The sequence below is a fragment of the Myxine glutinosa genome, chromosome 13, assembly GCF_964187855.1.
Source record: "Myxine glutinosa chromosome 13, kmMyxGlut1.1, whole genome shotgun sequence".
Lineage (NCBI taxonomy): Eukaryota > Metazoa > Chordata > Myxini > Myxiniformes > Myxinidae > Myxine > Myxine glutinosa.
Window position 1 is genome coordinate 87,862,317 of NC_136273.1, and position 14,652 is coordinate 87,876,968.

General features: G+C 42.7%; 1 protein-coding gene and 1 long non-coding RNA gene across 2 annotated transcripts in view; one reads left to right on the plus strand and one right to left on the minus strand.

The window, feature by feature from the left end:
* The window catches only part of LOC137439100 (potassium voltage-gated channel subfamily KQT member 4), a 333,803-nt gene that overhangs the window by 209,419 nt on the left and 109,732 nt on the right, over positions 1-14,652 (minus strand). The gene's annotated exons all lie outside the window — the stretch shown is intronic.
* LOC137439098 (uncharacterized) lies at positions 5,809-8,053 on the plus strand. The gene is made up of 2 exons (XR_010986854.2): positions 5,809-5,895; positions 6,042-8,053. It is a non-coding gene; the product is annotated as an uncharacterized LOC137439098 (long non-coding RNA).

The following is a 14,652-nucleotide window of genomic DNA, read 5'->3' on the forward strand; positions in this document are numbered from 1 at the left end:
TTTGAGTTCACATTGGAAATAGTTTGGTAGAGCTTTGTTAAAACCTATAGTTGTGGTATCTTGGAACGAATTCACAGATCATAGGAAGTTGATAACAATAGAAATGAATATGGACCCCGGGAAATAGGGGCATCAGAATAAGGCAAATAATCAGATTTATGTTACATATTAAGGGATTTTTTCTTTAGTCACATTTTAAGAAGTTTGTTAGTTTGGTATATAATGTTGAATGTCATTGACATAAATGAGGGCATAACAACTTGTTGTGCACTATGTCTGTTTTACACGATCGATGAACTCATATCACCACAAGTAACACTGTTAAAGAAAAACAAAAAGCGGGGAGGACTATGCTAATAACATATTAGGCATAGTTTGCTTGTTTGCAAGAATTGTTGGGAATTAGATATTCCTGTTTGTGATTTAAATCATATATAATCATTATTAATGCATTTATTTTCTTTGAGTTGAGTTACAATACCTGCATGAGTTTAATTTTTTGAATTATATGAACCTGAAAGCAATTGTGGATGCTATTCTTAGTTTTAGTAGTGTAAAACACATGTCTGGGTTGAATATTATTTGTGTGAAGTTGTTATAAAATATAGTGATTTCATGTTACAATGTACCCCATCTGATTCAATCTGTGCGGAGAGCAGATATAAATGTGGCTAAGTAAAGGAAAGACAAGACCACATCCCAAATGGAGTGATAACGACATCTGGGAAGAAGTTTGAAAAAGGAAAATTTGTGAAAATGAAGTTAATCTTGGCATACACCCTCTTTCTCAAAGAATGATGAAGAAATGCTCCTTTGGAAGATGGATGTTTTCCTTCACCAAGGGAAAATTATGTGACCATTTGTCTGGGTCACACTGCAACATATGGAAAAAGGACGATCACTTACTTGTGTTCAAATACCTCGAACATTCATCACATCAGCAATTGCAGAACGACGATATTTTACCTGCAACGTTTACGGGATACGGTGACGTGTGTCATTACTTCACCAACTTCCGGGGAGCCAGCATGGAGCTGCAGGCGAACGACTGCCTTTTCCTTCACAACAGCTGTGCACGATTCTGCTGTGTGCTCCTGGTATGGACCATGGACAACTGAGTACCATGGTCCCAACATCATCATTGCGGATGCATCCGGCATCCCTGCTCCACATCTTGTTGACAAATCAACATCACATCAATACTTGCTCCATGCTCACGATTAGTGAGGAGGCAAGTCAACTACAACTGGATGGAGGCCTTGTTCAAATCTACTATGGCTCACAGCAAGAGTGGCAAGGATGCTGCATGGAGAGCAGGGTCAGTCTTTGACTCTGCCCAGCTATCACAACAGCAGAAAATCCTATGCAAATAGTGAAGGTGTGATGAAGACAACAGGAGAAAATGTTTTATGCTGAAATTCCAAACACAAGTGATCCGCCCCTTTTTCAAACAAAGAAAGTCAATATTTGATTAAAGGCAAATATTTTGCCAAATGTTGCAGATGCTTTATTATTTTGATGAACTGAAATTATTGCGTTTTGGTAAAGGTGAAATGTTTTGTGATCTTTATGCAAATGAGTTGAATTGAATTATCAACATAGAAAGAGTCAATGAACAAGGAAATGTATTGTGATCAAAATTCTTCCAGAATGACGGTGTATGCCTTAGGAAATTGAATTACCAGATTAGTGGTATGAATATTTAATGTGGTAATGTTTAGATTAATGGTTAATATAAACATAAAAGAAAAACTGGGGATTGTCAGGGAATAAATATTCATATTGACAATATTGCTAGAATATATATCAATGTAATCTTGTTTAAAGTGGAATTATGTTTTACTTTACGAATGAGCAAAGGAGCATAGAACTAGAATTAACATGTGGTCAGGAGAGTTAATTTAAGGAAACAGAATGTGTAATGCTCGTGGACTGCCATCTGTGTCTTTCAATATTTAGCCTGTGTTCCATAGATGGAACACAGGCTGCAAACAGCTTCAGCAGGTCAGAGTATTTGACCTCTTGAACAGAAATAAAGTGGTGCTCTCAGTCTCCCAAAATAGAGGGATGGCCAAAAGAGCCAAATAAAGGCTTTTGGATGAAGGAGTCTGGGCCTTTAAAACCAAGAGAAAGTTGCATTGGAGGAGCAGAGTGGACTGGGAGAATGAACTGAAGAGGAGTGAAAACTGAAGACCAGTTGAACTGATCAACCAACTGGAGACTGGTCAACAACAGACCGAGCTTCAACCAAGACCGACCAAACAAGCGTCAACAAACTCTGGAACAGACTCATTAAAGATCTCGGCTTAGTATACAACAAATTCTCTAAAGTGAATAAACCATTGATTTTGCTAAAACGAGTTTCTGAAGTTTCTGAAGTAGAACAGTAGTTAAAATTATTATTCTACATAACCAAGTCCAGAAGAGAAGATGCTCCATTGACTGAGATCCGGGTCGGGAAATTGACAGATTGTGTCAGTGCCAGTGAGTCGCAGAAGTCCTTTTCTGAAGAGCCATGGCTGGTGAGAGAGGTACCCACACCCAGCCAACTGGCATGGTGACAATTGAAATCACCACATATGAGGAAGAGAGAGTTGGGATGGGAAGATAGATGTTGGTCCATATTATCAGACAGCGAGATGTAGATGGAGTCATCACTGTTTGGTGGACGGTACAACACACATATGAACAAAAGGTGGGAGCGAAGGGGAAGCCGTAGCCAAAGGTATTACTGGGGGTGAGGTGGAGAGAGGGCAGTGCAGGGCGAGTGAGGAAGAGTTTTTTTTTATAAAGATAGCAACCCCACCTCCAGGACGAGGCTCAGGTCTATCATACCGGAGGAGGGAGTAACCTGGGAGAGATACAAAGGAATCAGAGACATCATGAAGGAGGAAAGTTTCTGTTAAGCAGATCACATCTGGTTTGTCAGAAGCAACCTGTATGGAGAGATCAGTCAAGTTTGAGCGAAGGCCCCGGATGTTTGAGGTCCATACCGTTAATGAAGAGGAAGGGGGAGCTTCGGATACAGAACGGGGTCGGGGGAGGGAGGGGTAGGGTAAGATGTGGAAGAGGAGGAAGTGGAAGGGAGAGCTGTTGAAGGTGTGTCAGAGATTTCAGAATAGCTTGAGAAAGGGAAGAATGGGGCGGCCAAAAGGTTTGATGGTGATTGGGTGAGGCACAGTGAGGTGTTATTTGAGGAGGGGGAAGAGCGAGGCAGAAGGTTGGGGGAGATGAAGGTGAAAGTTGGAAGGGGGAAGAAGCGGGGAGGACGCTTTGAGGAGATGGGGTGAGAGGGGAGTCTAGGAGGGGAGGAGCGAGGGAGAGTCTCGGAGGGGAGGGGTGTGGGGGGAGTTTAGGAGGGAAGGCGCAAGGGGGGAGAATTGAAAGGGATGGGTGATGGGGAAGATTTGTAGGGAAGGGGCAAGGGGGAAGATTTGAAAGAGATGGGTGATGGGGAAGATTTGGAGGGGAGGGGCAAGGGGGTAGATTTGGAGACGACGGGTGATGGGGAAGTTTTGGAGGGGAGGGGTGATGGGGAAGTTTTGGAGGGAAAGGGTGATGAGGAAAATTTGGAGGGGAGGGGCAAGGGGGAAGATTTGAAAGGGATGGGTGATTGGGAAGATTTGGAGGGGAGGGGCAATGGGGAATATTTGAAAGAGATGGGTGATGGGGAAGATTTGGAGGGGAGGGGCAAGGGGGTAGATTTGGAGGGGAGGGGTGATGGGGAAGTTTTGGAGGGAAGGGGTGATGGGGAAGATTTGGAGGGGAAGGGTGAGATTGGATTTTAGAAAGTGTACGATTAATGGGAAACGAACATTTATTGAAAATGAGTTACTTGTGACCTTCGAGTCAAAAATATGTTTGAGGACGCTGAAGGAGGGGTGGAGTGCAGGAGAGTTTCGGGAATGTAGAAAAGAGGAACTGTAAGAGATGGAAAAAATTTTTGGAATGAATAGATTTGGTGAGCAAGTCGAAAGCATCCTTTTATAGAAGAAGAAGAAAAATGTGTTATAATATATGACAGAATACAGTTCTTCAGGGGAAAGTTTAAACATTTTTAAATTGAGCAGTGAAAACTATCTGGAGAAATGGAAAATGGAAATGGGGGTGAAACACGTGATCGAAGAACGAACGAACAAATAAGAACAATGAATAAACGAATAAGAACAGAGAAGGAATTTTTTTTTTTTTCTTTGAGTTGAGATTTTAAACAAGGAAGTATGGGGTAAAAGACTGGGACAAAAACAGAGAACGAAAGTAATTGCAGCGCAATCGACGGACCGCTGAGAGAAAAACAAAGCCTCAAGGTCGGACACGGTAGCCTACTAGTACTAGGCCTCAAAATACGTGACACGAATTAACCGACGATTTTGTATACAGGTATGAAAAATTAACACCGAGAATCTTACTAAAGACACACTATCGGTACACACACCGAAAGGTAGATACAGTTTCGACAAAAACACAATTGTGAAAAATTACTTAACTTCGAAAGTGTGAGCGCATGGACAGCTTCGAAAAGATGTGACCTCCAATCTTGCGCATGCGTTCTCCCCAACTTTATAGCTTACTATAATTCTTAAAAGTTTATTTTGTGATTAATTTGTGATTGGAGTTGGGTAGTTTGGAATGAAAAAATAGATATCGAGTTCAAGTAAATGACGACATGCCGTGATGGTTTCTACATTCTAAATGTGAACTTCGCGGATCGCCATATGTAGATTCGCCACGGACCCACGACGATGTTTCTATACGTGAAGTGAACGTACCCGTTTGTTTGCGAACGGCATCAGCCGTTACCCATGTACGTTTTTCATGGAAGTCCTTCACGAACTTGCTGTCCATGTCTGACGTGTGACTGAGGGTGCTACAGGAATGTGGAATTTATTGGTTCCATGCTTTAGCATTCGCCGTGTCTGCATTGCCTGTTTGCTTCTGGCCTCCCACCCATGCGTAGCATGGGTATCTCACGAGTAGTTATAAAATAATGAATAAACATTAGTAAAAGTGGAACGGTACTTAGTCGAGCGCATACCTCCGCCAGGCTGAACAGTTTACATTTTGTATCCCATTGATAGGCCAGATCTGGATTTGGACCGAAGCCAAAATCGAATCTGCTTGTTCTTGTCACTGAACCAACTCATCCACATAGTTTTGTCACAATCCATCCACAACCTATTGAAATATTCTGCGATTCATTATTTTTGGCCCTATCTCTCATTGGTGTCGTTCACAATTTATTTATTTATTATTCTACTAGCCGGATCCGTATTTGGATCTTCACCAAAATCGAATCAATTCTTCCTTGTCACACACCCAACCTATCCACCAAGTTTCGTCCGAATCCCTCCACAACATTTTGAGATATCGTGCTCACAGATTTGAGATATCCTGCTCACAGCCAAACGAAAAAACAACAGACAGACAGACAGACAGACAGACAGACAGACAAGGGTGAAAACATAATCAATCTCCAAGCACCTTTGTTGGTAGATGTAATTTCTCTCTATTTTTAAACTTTTACTCCGACTTACAAATACACATCACTTGACAGGTCCTGTAATGGCTGCCGACAACATTCGTTTTCATAACGATCAAACTTTTCTTTTAGGTTTTGCTGTGCTAATACTAACAGTTATGGCGGTGTATGTAGCAGCTGTTGGAATAATGTTTTAACGGCGGTTCACATCTTGCTTTTCTTAACAGCAATTTACACCTTGTTTTTTGTAACGTCTTCCAACCTAATTAGGCTTCGTAGTTATTTCCCTCTTTTAACTAATGAAGCCGTTAGAAGTCTCATGTTGTGGCGATCTGGCCGCGCCCACAGGAAGAGTACATGATGAATGTTGTGTGGAGAATGAGATCGAACACTGACTGAAGCTTACGTTTTGCTTGGTAATTGATTTGCTTACGGTTTGTATTACGCCATTGTTGTTTTGTCGTACAGAACGGCAAACTGATTGTTTGTATTTAAGCCGAGATTATGGTAACTTGCACATTGAGACCCGTCAGTAATTTGCTGTTTGTTTCTCATGTTGTAGTTTCGCGGAGCCATCGAATAAAACACCTTCTGTACGAGACCCAAGATTCCTGTTATGTCATTTGTGCGGTGTTCCTCTTCTTCATAATCTTAACCCTAGCGGTCACAGGTCCATTTGAAATCCACGGAAGCTTGCAAGTAGCGAAGGGTGTGGTCACGTTTTCACGCTGTTCCAATGGCGCAGACTTATTAAGCCCTTCGCGCTGCGCTAACATTGTGAAAATAATTAATGCTCTGAGGTGGCTAAACGAATGCTCACCTTGCTCATCCTGCTTTATGTCGTCGCTCAGATGGCCCTGGTCATCCAGGTCGCCCAGAAGGTCCAGATCACCCAGGTCACCTAGATGGCCCAGGTCACCCAGATCCTCCAGGTCACCCAGATCACCCAGATCCCCCAGAAGGTCCAGGTCACCTAGGTTGCCCAGGTCACCCAGATCCTCCAGGTCACCCAGATCCCCCAGGTTGCCTAGGTCACCCAGGTCACCCAGATCCCCCAGGTCGCCCAGATCACCCAGGTCGCCCAGAAGGTCCAGGTCGCCCAGGTCACCCAGATGGCCCAGGTCACCCAGATGGCCCAGGTCACCCAGATCCCCCAGGTCACCCAGATCCCCCAGGTCACCCAGATCCCCCAGGTCACCCAGGTCCAACACGTTCTTCCTACCATGGGCGGACTGACGGTATTCATGGCCCTCAGACAAAAGGGTTCTTTGGATCCTCGATACATTTTTTGAATGCACTTAGTGCAAAATAAAATTTTAATAAAGCAACCATTTGTGCATAAATATGCAGAATAATGACGAGACAGTGAATTAAAAACAAATACACATATAAACGGAAGAAGATGAGAAGAACAGAACATTGTAACTTACAAACCAGAAACTAGTGCACAGTCTCGTGTTTCAGAGCACAGAACATACTGTTATGGTTTTAGGAAACCGCTCAGAGGCAATGGCAACCACCATACAGGTCCCTTAGAGTAGTTTCCCCTTGTGTAGTGGGTTAAAGTAATACAACGTGTTGATGAAGGGTAGAGAGTTGTATCCCCTTTTTCTCGTTTCCTAGTGGGTAATTGCACACCGTGTTTTAGTTTAAGAGCTCCATGCTGCGTGTACATATCGCGCCAAATGTTGGTTCGGATAGTGCACCAAAACTAGGGTGGCCACTTTCTTTTATTCCCCATAATCTTCTCTTCACATGACCCATAAGTATACAACTTTTAAGAATAATTCATACCCATTTTTATTTACACTATGTTTTAATTTTCACGTGAATGTTATATGCATCAAGGCTTTCTCGTTCTGCCTGCTTGCTCTCTCTGCGTGTGTGTTTGTTTGGCAATCTGGGCTCGAGGGGTGGCACTCACGTTGGCAAGTCTGAGCCGTGGACGCCTTGGGGTGGACGGAGCAAGCAAACCAATTAGGGCCAAACCATGCCATGCTTACACATACTTTCAGACTCTCACACAGTGGGCTATCATCTCACTTTCTTTTCTCGGCTTTCTTTTATTTTTATCGTTCTTTCTTGAACGCAGACGCACCTTCACATTTTCTCTTGCATCATCAGCATTATGCGCACATCACCTGCAACACCACACTCAATCCACCCTAGTCACCTCACTATTTTCCCTCTTTACCCTCTCCTTTAGTGTTTGGGTCGCGGAAGCATGTTTGCTTCTGCCCAGTAAGCAAGAGGCCATATGCCCTCACACTTACTTTATCCTTTTCTTCCTCTGTGGATGGTCTGATGGGTACCTTGTATGATGTTTATCCGGTAGGTAAGGCAAAGGGTTAAGTTCTGCATCTCGTACATTTTCTTTTCTGCTTGAAAATATCGTTGCACTCTTCATTGCTTGCAATCGGTTGTACATTTTGAATTTGCATTCCCTCATTGTTGCCGCTGAGTGCACCTTTTCCCCCTCCCCCTAAACAGTAAAATCCTTGAGTTCCCTCCCCCTCATTTTGCATGATTATCCCTGCTTGTATCAATAAATACCTTGTTGGCGTTCCTTTCCAATCATGTCAATCATTTCCTCCATTGATCCAGTGCTTTTCGTACCTAGGTCAGCCCGGGAGATTATATCATTCCCTGACTATTTAGTTCGTTAGTCTGATATGTACCCATCTGTTTAACGTTCGGCCGCATCAATACCTAATTAAGATAAGGGGGTGCATGCCGAGGGCACCTGCCCCGGCCAGAAGGCCACATGACATCCGGTTAAACGGTATTAGACGGCGGACACTGAAGCATGTGGTTAACTGATTGGCGCTCGCAGTTGACTAGCAAGCTGCTGCGGCAAGGAGTTGTTCATGCGTGGTAGCCTCAGGCCCGGTATGTCTGAGGGGAATTAAGGATAACCCCTCCGTAGACCTGAAACCTGTGACTGTAACAATACATTACAGGCCAAAACATCACGGGATGTTAAGCATCAAATATGGCAAACATCATGGCAAGCGCCCTGAAACGGTATACAATAATAAAATGCACACACGGACAAAATGATCATTTGTCCGTGTCATTTACCTAAAATTTTTACCGAGAAAAACAAATGTTTTTTTTTTTTAACAACCGAGAAAACCTTTAGCTGAATGATCTAAAATGAAGGAACTAGCGGGACGTTCGGACCGACCAAGTCAATTCGCATTCTCATCTGTAGAACACCATCTTACTTACTTGATTTACTTGGATTTAGAGTCTTGAAGCCTTGCAATTTGCTCCTCGTTACATCAATCCTCAATTGGTAAGGCGTATTCTTCAGGGTGTGGTCTTTTCTGTGTCTTTACAGGGCTGATTTGAATTGGTTGACTCCACAGCCCTGAACAGCATCTCTGGGTATTGTTACAGTCCCAGCTGTTAATGGTTCTCATTGAGAAAGCGTTTTGTGTTGTATTGGTTCTGCACTACTGTTTCCTTATTTCCTGACCATGTCCTCTCATCCGTGAGCCTTCATCCGTCTGCAAAAAAACTGGGCCTCAATGTGATCAATTCCTTTTATGATCCTGAATATCTGGAGGAGTTCATCCCTCTGCTTTCTGTGAACAAGTTTGCGGAGTCTCAGGAATTTCGGTCTCAGGATATTCCAGATGACCGAGATGGGGTTGTATTGTAGTAACCTTGTGGCACTGCTGGACTTGTTTGAAGCACAGCATCCTTGCTTAACGTCGTCCCGGTTAACATTGTTTTGTTATAACGTCTATAATAATTAGTTACCAAGTCTTCAAAGAACGTTGTGATTATTTACCCATAATTCGCTATTATGTCGTTGAGATAAATTGATTTCTTATGAGATAAATCGATCCATTTCACTTAACGGTTTTCAAGAACGTAACCACGACGTTAACCGAGGACCAAGTGTACATCTTCATCCTTCTTGAACAATGGGGTACCATACAGGGTTGCAATATTCCAGGGTTGGACGAACAATTGTCTTGTATAGTTTGAGCAGACCATTTCCATTCAGTGCTGTTATACCAAGTCTTGCGTTCGCTCTTCCAGCTACATCAGCTGGGGGCACTGAAGGACAGAGTGGTGTCAACCAGTACTCCCAAATCTTTTTCACTCTTCTCAACTTTGATTTATTGAAGCCCGTCTTTACAAGTCATTGAATAACTGAACTGTTTGTTTCTTCCATAATGGACTGGTTTGTACTTGGTTTCATTGACAGGGAGTTGCCATTTGCTTGCCCAGTTCATTGCAGCATTCATATCCTTCTGCAGATCTTCTGCATCCGTGTGCGTATCTCCAGTTGTGTACAGTTTTGTGTCCTCAGAAAATGGTTTCATGTCCGAGTCAACAGCTACAGGGAGATCGTTAATGAATCCGATGAATAATACTGGTCCCAACACGCTTCCCTGAGGAATTCCACTGGTAACTGGTTTACTCTGATATCTTTCCATTAACAGATACTCTCTGAGATCTTCCTATCAAATATGCCTCGATCCACTTCATGGCTCACCATCAATACCGTAAGCCTCCGGTTTGCATAGCAGACGTTGGTGAGGTACACTATCAAATGCTTTCTGATAATCTCGGTATACGCAGTCAATACTATGACCATCATTGAGATCTCTGGTCCACTGATCAAGAACTTCCAGTAATTGTGTTGTGCATGATCGCCCCCCTTCGGAAGCCCTGCTGATCTTCCCTTGAGGTGCTAAATCAAGACCTTCCTTATGGGTTTCTCCATTACCTCTCATATCACAGAAGTCAAGCTGACGTCTGTAATTGGCAGGATTACGTCTCAGGATTTTGTTAGAAGTGGCTTCACGGGGTTTTTTTTGCTCGTACTAAATGAAGCATCCGTTGCTTTCAAAGGACCTTTTTTGTAATAGTTGAGCGGATATGTGAAAAAGATGTTCACCTCTGGCAGGAAGCATAAAAATTGGTATATAAGGGTTTTAAGGTATGCTGAATTGAAATAGATGTGGAGACATTTGACTTTTGACATTTGACAGCCATTCAACGTGGCACTAACTTTTGATGATGTCAGAGAATTGGTTGAGAATGTTCTTGTTAGAGGTTTACATCTTATTTACATGTCCATTGTGTTATATATACAACAAGTGAATCCTCTTGGATTGCGCTGAGGTTCGGGCATGGAATTTCTAGGAGGAAGTATAATTTGTATGCAATGAAAGTACATGTAATATGGGATCGAGTAAGATCGAGTAAGCTTCACCAGTGCGCGTGCGCGAATTTACGTCACGTCGGCAGCGAGAAGGCGTTCCCCAACACGAACCAATCAGGAACTGCCACGCCCACTTATATGATCTCAGAATTCCTGTGACAGGAATTAGCGTTACACTGGCTGGAAGTCAATCGCTAAAGGCGCTTCCTCAGCGCCAATCACCAGTGCGCGTGCGCGAATTTACGTCACGTCGGCAGCGAGAAGGCGTTCCCCAACACGAACCAATCAGGAACTGCCACGCCCACTTATATGATCTCAGAATTCCTGTGACAGGAATTAGCGTTACACTGGCTGGAAGTCAATCGCTAAAGGCGCTTCCTCAGCGCCAATTAATAGATGTGTCCGTCTATTATAGAACACACAATCATAACATAACACAACATGTACATTTGTTATGTACAAATAATGTATTTTTTTATTTATTAATTAACATTGTCCTTGACATATAACTTATAGAGGTGCACTTTTGGACTGTTTAACCATAGACTTTATTTTGTCTGGTTCTATGAAATTCAGCTGGTTGGCTTTATTTCTGGTGTATTTCTAAATATCGATAACTTGCGTAACAGAGTAATTGGTATCTTAAAATTCCGCTGTCATACATTGTTGCCTATGTTTGAGCAGCCATGGGGTATATTCAAGCATTTAGAAAATTAACAAGAAACTGACATTGTGGGTAAATTTAGGCGATCAAGGGCTCTGTATGTTTGTTACCAAATTTCATGCTTATACTATGTTGCATATTACATCTTTTTGTGAATTAAAGAAGTCTTTCCATATCTGTCTGTTGTCAACTTTCTGAACAGAATACATACGTATATTACTGCCCATACATCTAACTTCCAAAAAGAGAAAAAAAGTATATGTCTTTTTGCAATTTTCGACTACCAGTAGCATAGCACATAACACTACATGTTCCCAGGGAAACACTGTCTATATTACTTATTTGGGACTGTTATTCCATTTAGCATGGATTGGAAGAAATATACATGAAGGTGTATTTTGAAATTTAGTAAATTGTGGCACATTTAAAGAAATCGAAATTTTTCTCATTTCGCAGTGCAGTTGATGCCAGCAGTTATGGCTGAGAGTCCATGTAGAGTGAGATAACTAACACAATGTGATAAGTAATACACCATATTAGAGGTATTTATATACCCATTCCAGTAATGTATGCTGCTAAACGATCATTGAAGCCACAATAAGATGGCAGGCCAAGAACCAACTGTACCCTCCTACCGCGAATAGCGCGAAATTGGCAAAAAATGCAAAAACGCCCATCCCCCAAAACCTCATTTTTGAGAACGTTACGTTGATCCTATCAAATGTCTCCACATCTATTTCAATTCAGCATGCCTTACAACCCTTATATACCAATTTTTATGCTTCCTGCCAGAGGTGAACATCTTTCTGATTTTTTGTCACATATCCGCCCAACTACTGTATAACTATTATTTTGTCGCATAAGGGTTACATACTGTCGTGCGAATCCCTCAACGTTAACACCAGGGACCGCGGAAGACCGAACGGCTTTAATGGAGGTGACGTCCAAATACGGATTTTGCTATCAACCGCGGGAAGAAGAAGTGAAGAGGAAGAGGCGGGAGCGCTTACCGAGAGCGAACCGACGGCAGCTCCAATCCTGTAGGGAATTAACTCAAACGAACACAAGATTTGAAGGGAAAAGAAAATAATACAAGGGTTTATTTTAAATAAAGGTCGGGACAGGGAAACGCGATGATAAATAAAGGTCCGAGGTTGGGACGTACCCACAACTCACTTCAGATACGAGACAAAGGAAAATCAAATAAGGAAAATAAAACGTTATGGCGTGTATTTGTGAAATGTGTGCGTCCTTATCTGTCGGCAGTCTGTGTGTCTGTCGTCCAACGCGGCCCCCTCAGTCCGCCTCGCTCGTGCGCTCCGCCAGGCCCCAAGCGACCCGCTCAGCGGCACGCTCCACTCCAACCCCTCGTCGGTCCAACACACGCAGTCACGCTCGCTCCGAGCACTAATGCACAAGGAACCAAAAGCACCACGCGGAATCAAAAGCACCACGCGTCCATCGCAGGCCCAGCGATCCCCACACGAAGCCAATCTCTAACCCGAAGGGGCCGATCTCCAACACGAGGTCCAGCACGAAGAGAGACAAAGAGCAAAGAGAGGTCGTGCAGTGCTAAAAGAGCAAATGTCGTCCAGCCGTTCTTTTATAACCTTGCGTGTGTCGTCAGCTCTGGCGTGCCCCCCAATCAGCGCATCGTAGCTTCCCGCCGTTCACCGAACCTTCTAGCGCCTTCCCTCCAATGAACAAACTCCTTCTCAGTTGCGTCTTCGTGCCTCCCGCCCTGATTGGCTGGAGGTTCGCGCCTTCCACGCCAACCAATCACACGTTCCCTGTGGCGTGGGTTACAACTCGTCTCACTGGTGTTGCTAGGCCAGCTGGTGGTGCGGCTGGCGGCGGCCATCCGGCGGTGCCCCGATCTGGCTTCCTGCCGGTCTTCTTCCAAGGTCATTGTAAGGGAAGGGAACTATTTAATGTTGCACGAAAGGGCCTATCTAAGTGTTTATATGTGTGCGTTGCCATAAGGGACAAAGGAATGATTACCAGGTCTGACACACAGGGGTTTATCTTAGTCCCTTCAATTATTTAACACCCGAACATCCTTGTATGATCACAGGTATACACTTCCCCGACAAACCGCTTAAAACACAGAACTTATTACAGGGTGGATTCCCTATCGCGGCAGTCGAAGCATGTTACCTATACAGATCTACCTGGCTCTAGATATTCCTTTAGCCCCCAACATAACAACACATTTATAGAAATGTATAAAGTTAATGAGAAAGCTTTAATATTTTGTAGTTTTGTATCTGACGCAACATTGGTTAATTTCAGTATATTTTGAATGGGTGGATTTGGAGTGAAGGTGTCGCCCAGTCCTTGCTATAGGGTCTTTTTGTGGGCATAGAATGTAATAAAGATACCAGGACTCAAGATAATCTGCTGGCATTCTTATTTATGGGCACCTCCTCCCCTCCTTACATAAACAAATGGATATTTGTTCCCTTTCATTACACTGAGATGCTAATTAGCCCGTCCCCTGCACACCAGGAGACGGGGTTCTGTAATCAATCACTGTCTGTCCGGTCGTAACTTTTTTACCATTTGAGTTTTGTCATCAAATTTTCACCAAAGCTTTATTATGATAATAACGGAGAAGGCAAATTAATAATTCGATGAAAAAGTCAGCATCACCTAAAAATCATCAATTTTCATCCAATTGCCCTGAAATTTAAATTTACCATTTGAGTTTTGTCATCAAATTTTCACCAAAGCTTTATTATGATAATATGGAGAAGACAAATTAATAACTTGGTCAAAAGGTCAAAGTCTCACAAAATCATCAATTTTCATCCGACGTGAAATTTTAAGAATTTGCATATTAAGGTTCACCAATCAAAAGCTATAAGCAGATTCTTTTTTTTAGCTCAAAAGGTCAAAGTTGCATAAAATCACCAATTTTCACTTGATTTACCTGACATTTAAAAAATTTGCATATCGGGTCACTAAATTAGTTCCCTAATCAAAAGGTAGGAGTCAATTGTTTTGTTTGTTTTTTTTAGATCAAAAGGCCAATGGTCAAGGTTGCATAAAATCGTTAATTTTCGTTCAATTGACCCGAAATTTTAAGAATATTTCTATATTGGGTCACAGAATTGGTTCACCAATCAAAAGCTAGAAGCTGATTATTTTTTTAGATTGAAAGCTCAAAGGTCATAGATCATAAAATCATCAATCATTTTTTTAGATAATAAAATCATCAATTTTCATTTTGTGTTTTTATGCCTCCGCCAACAAAGTCGCTGTAGGCATTATGTTTTCGGGTTGTCCGTCCGTCCGTACGGGCTAAACCTCGTTTTTCCCAGC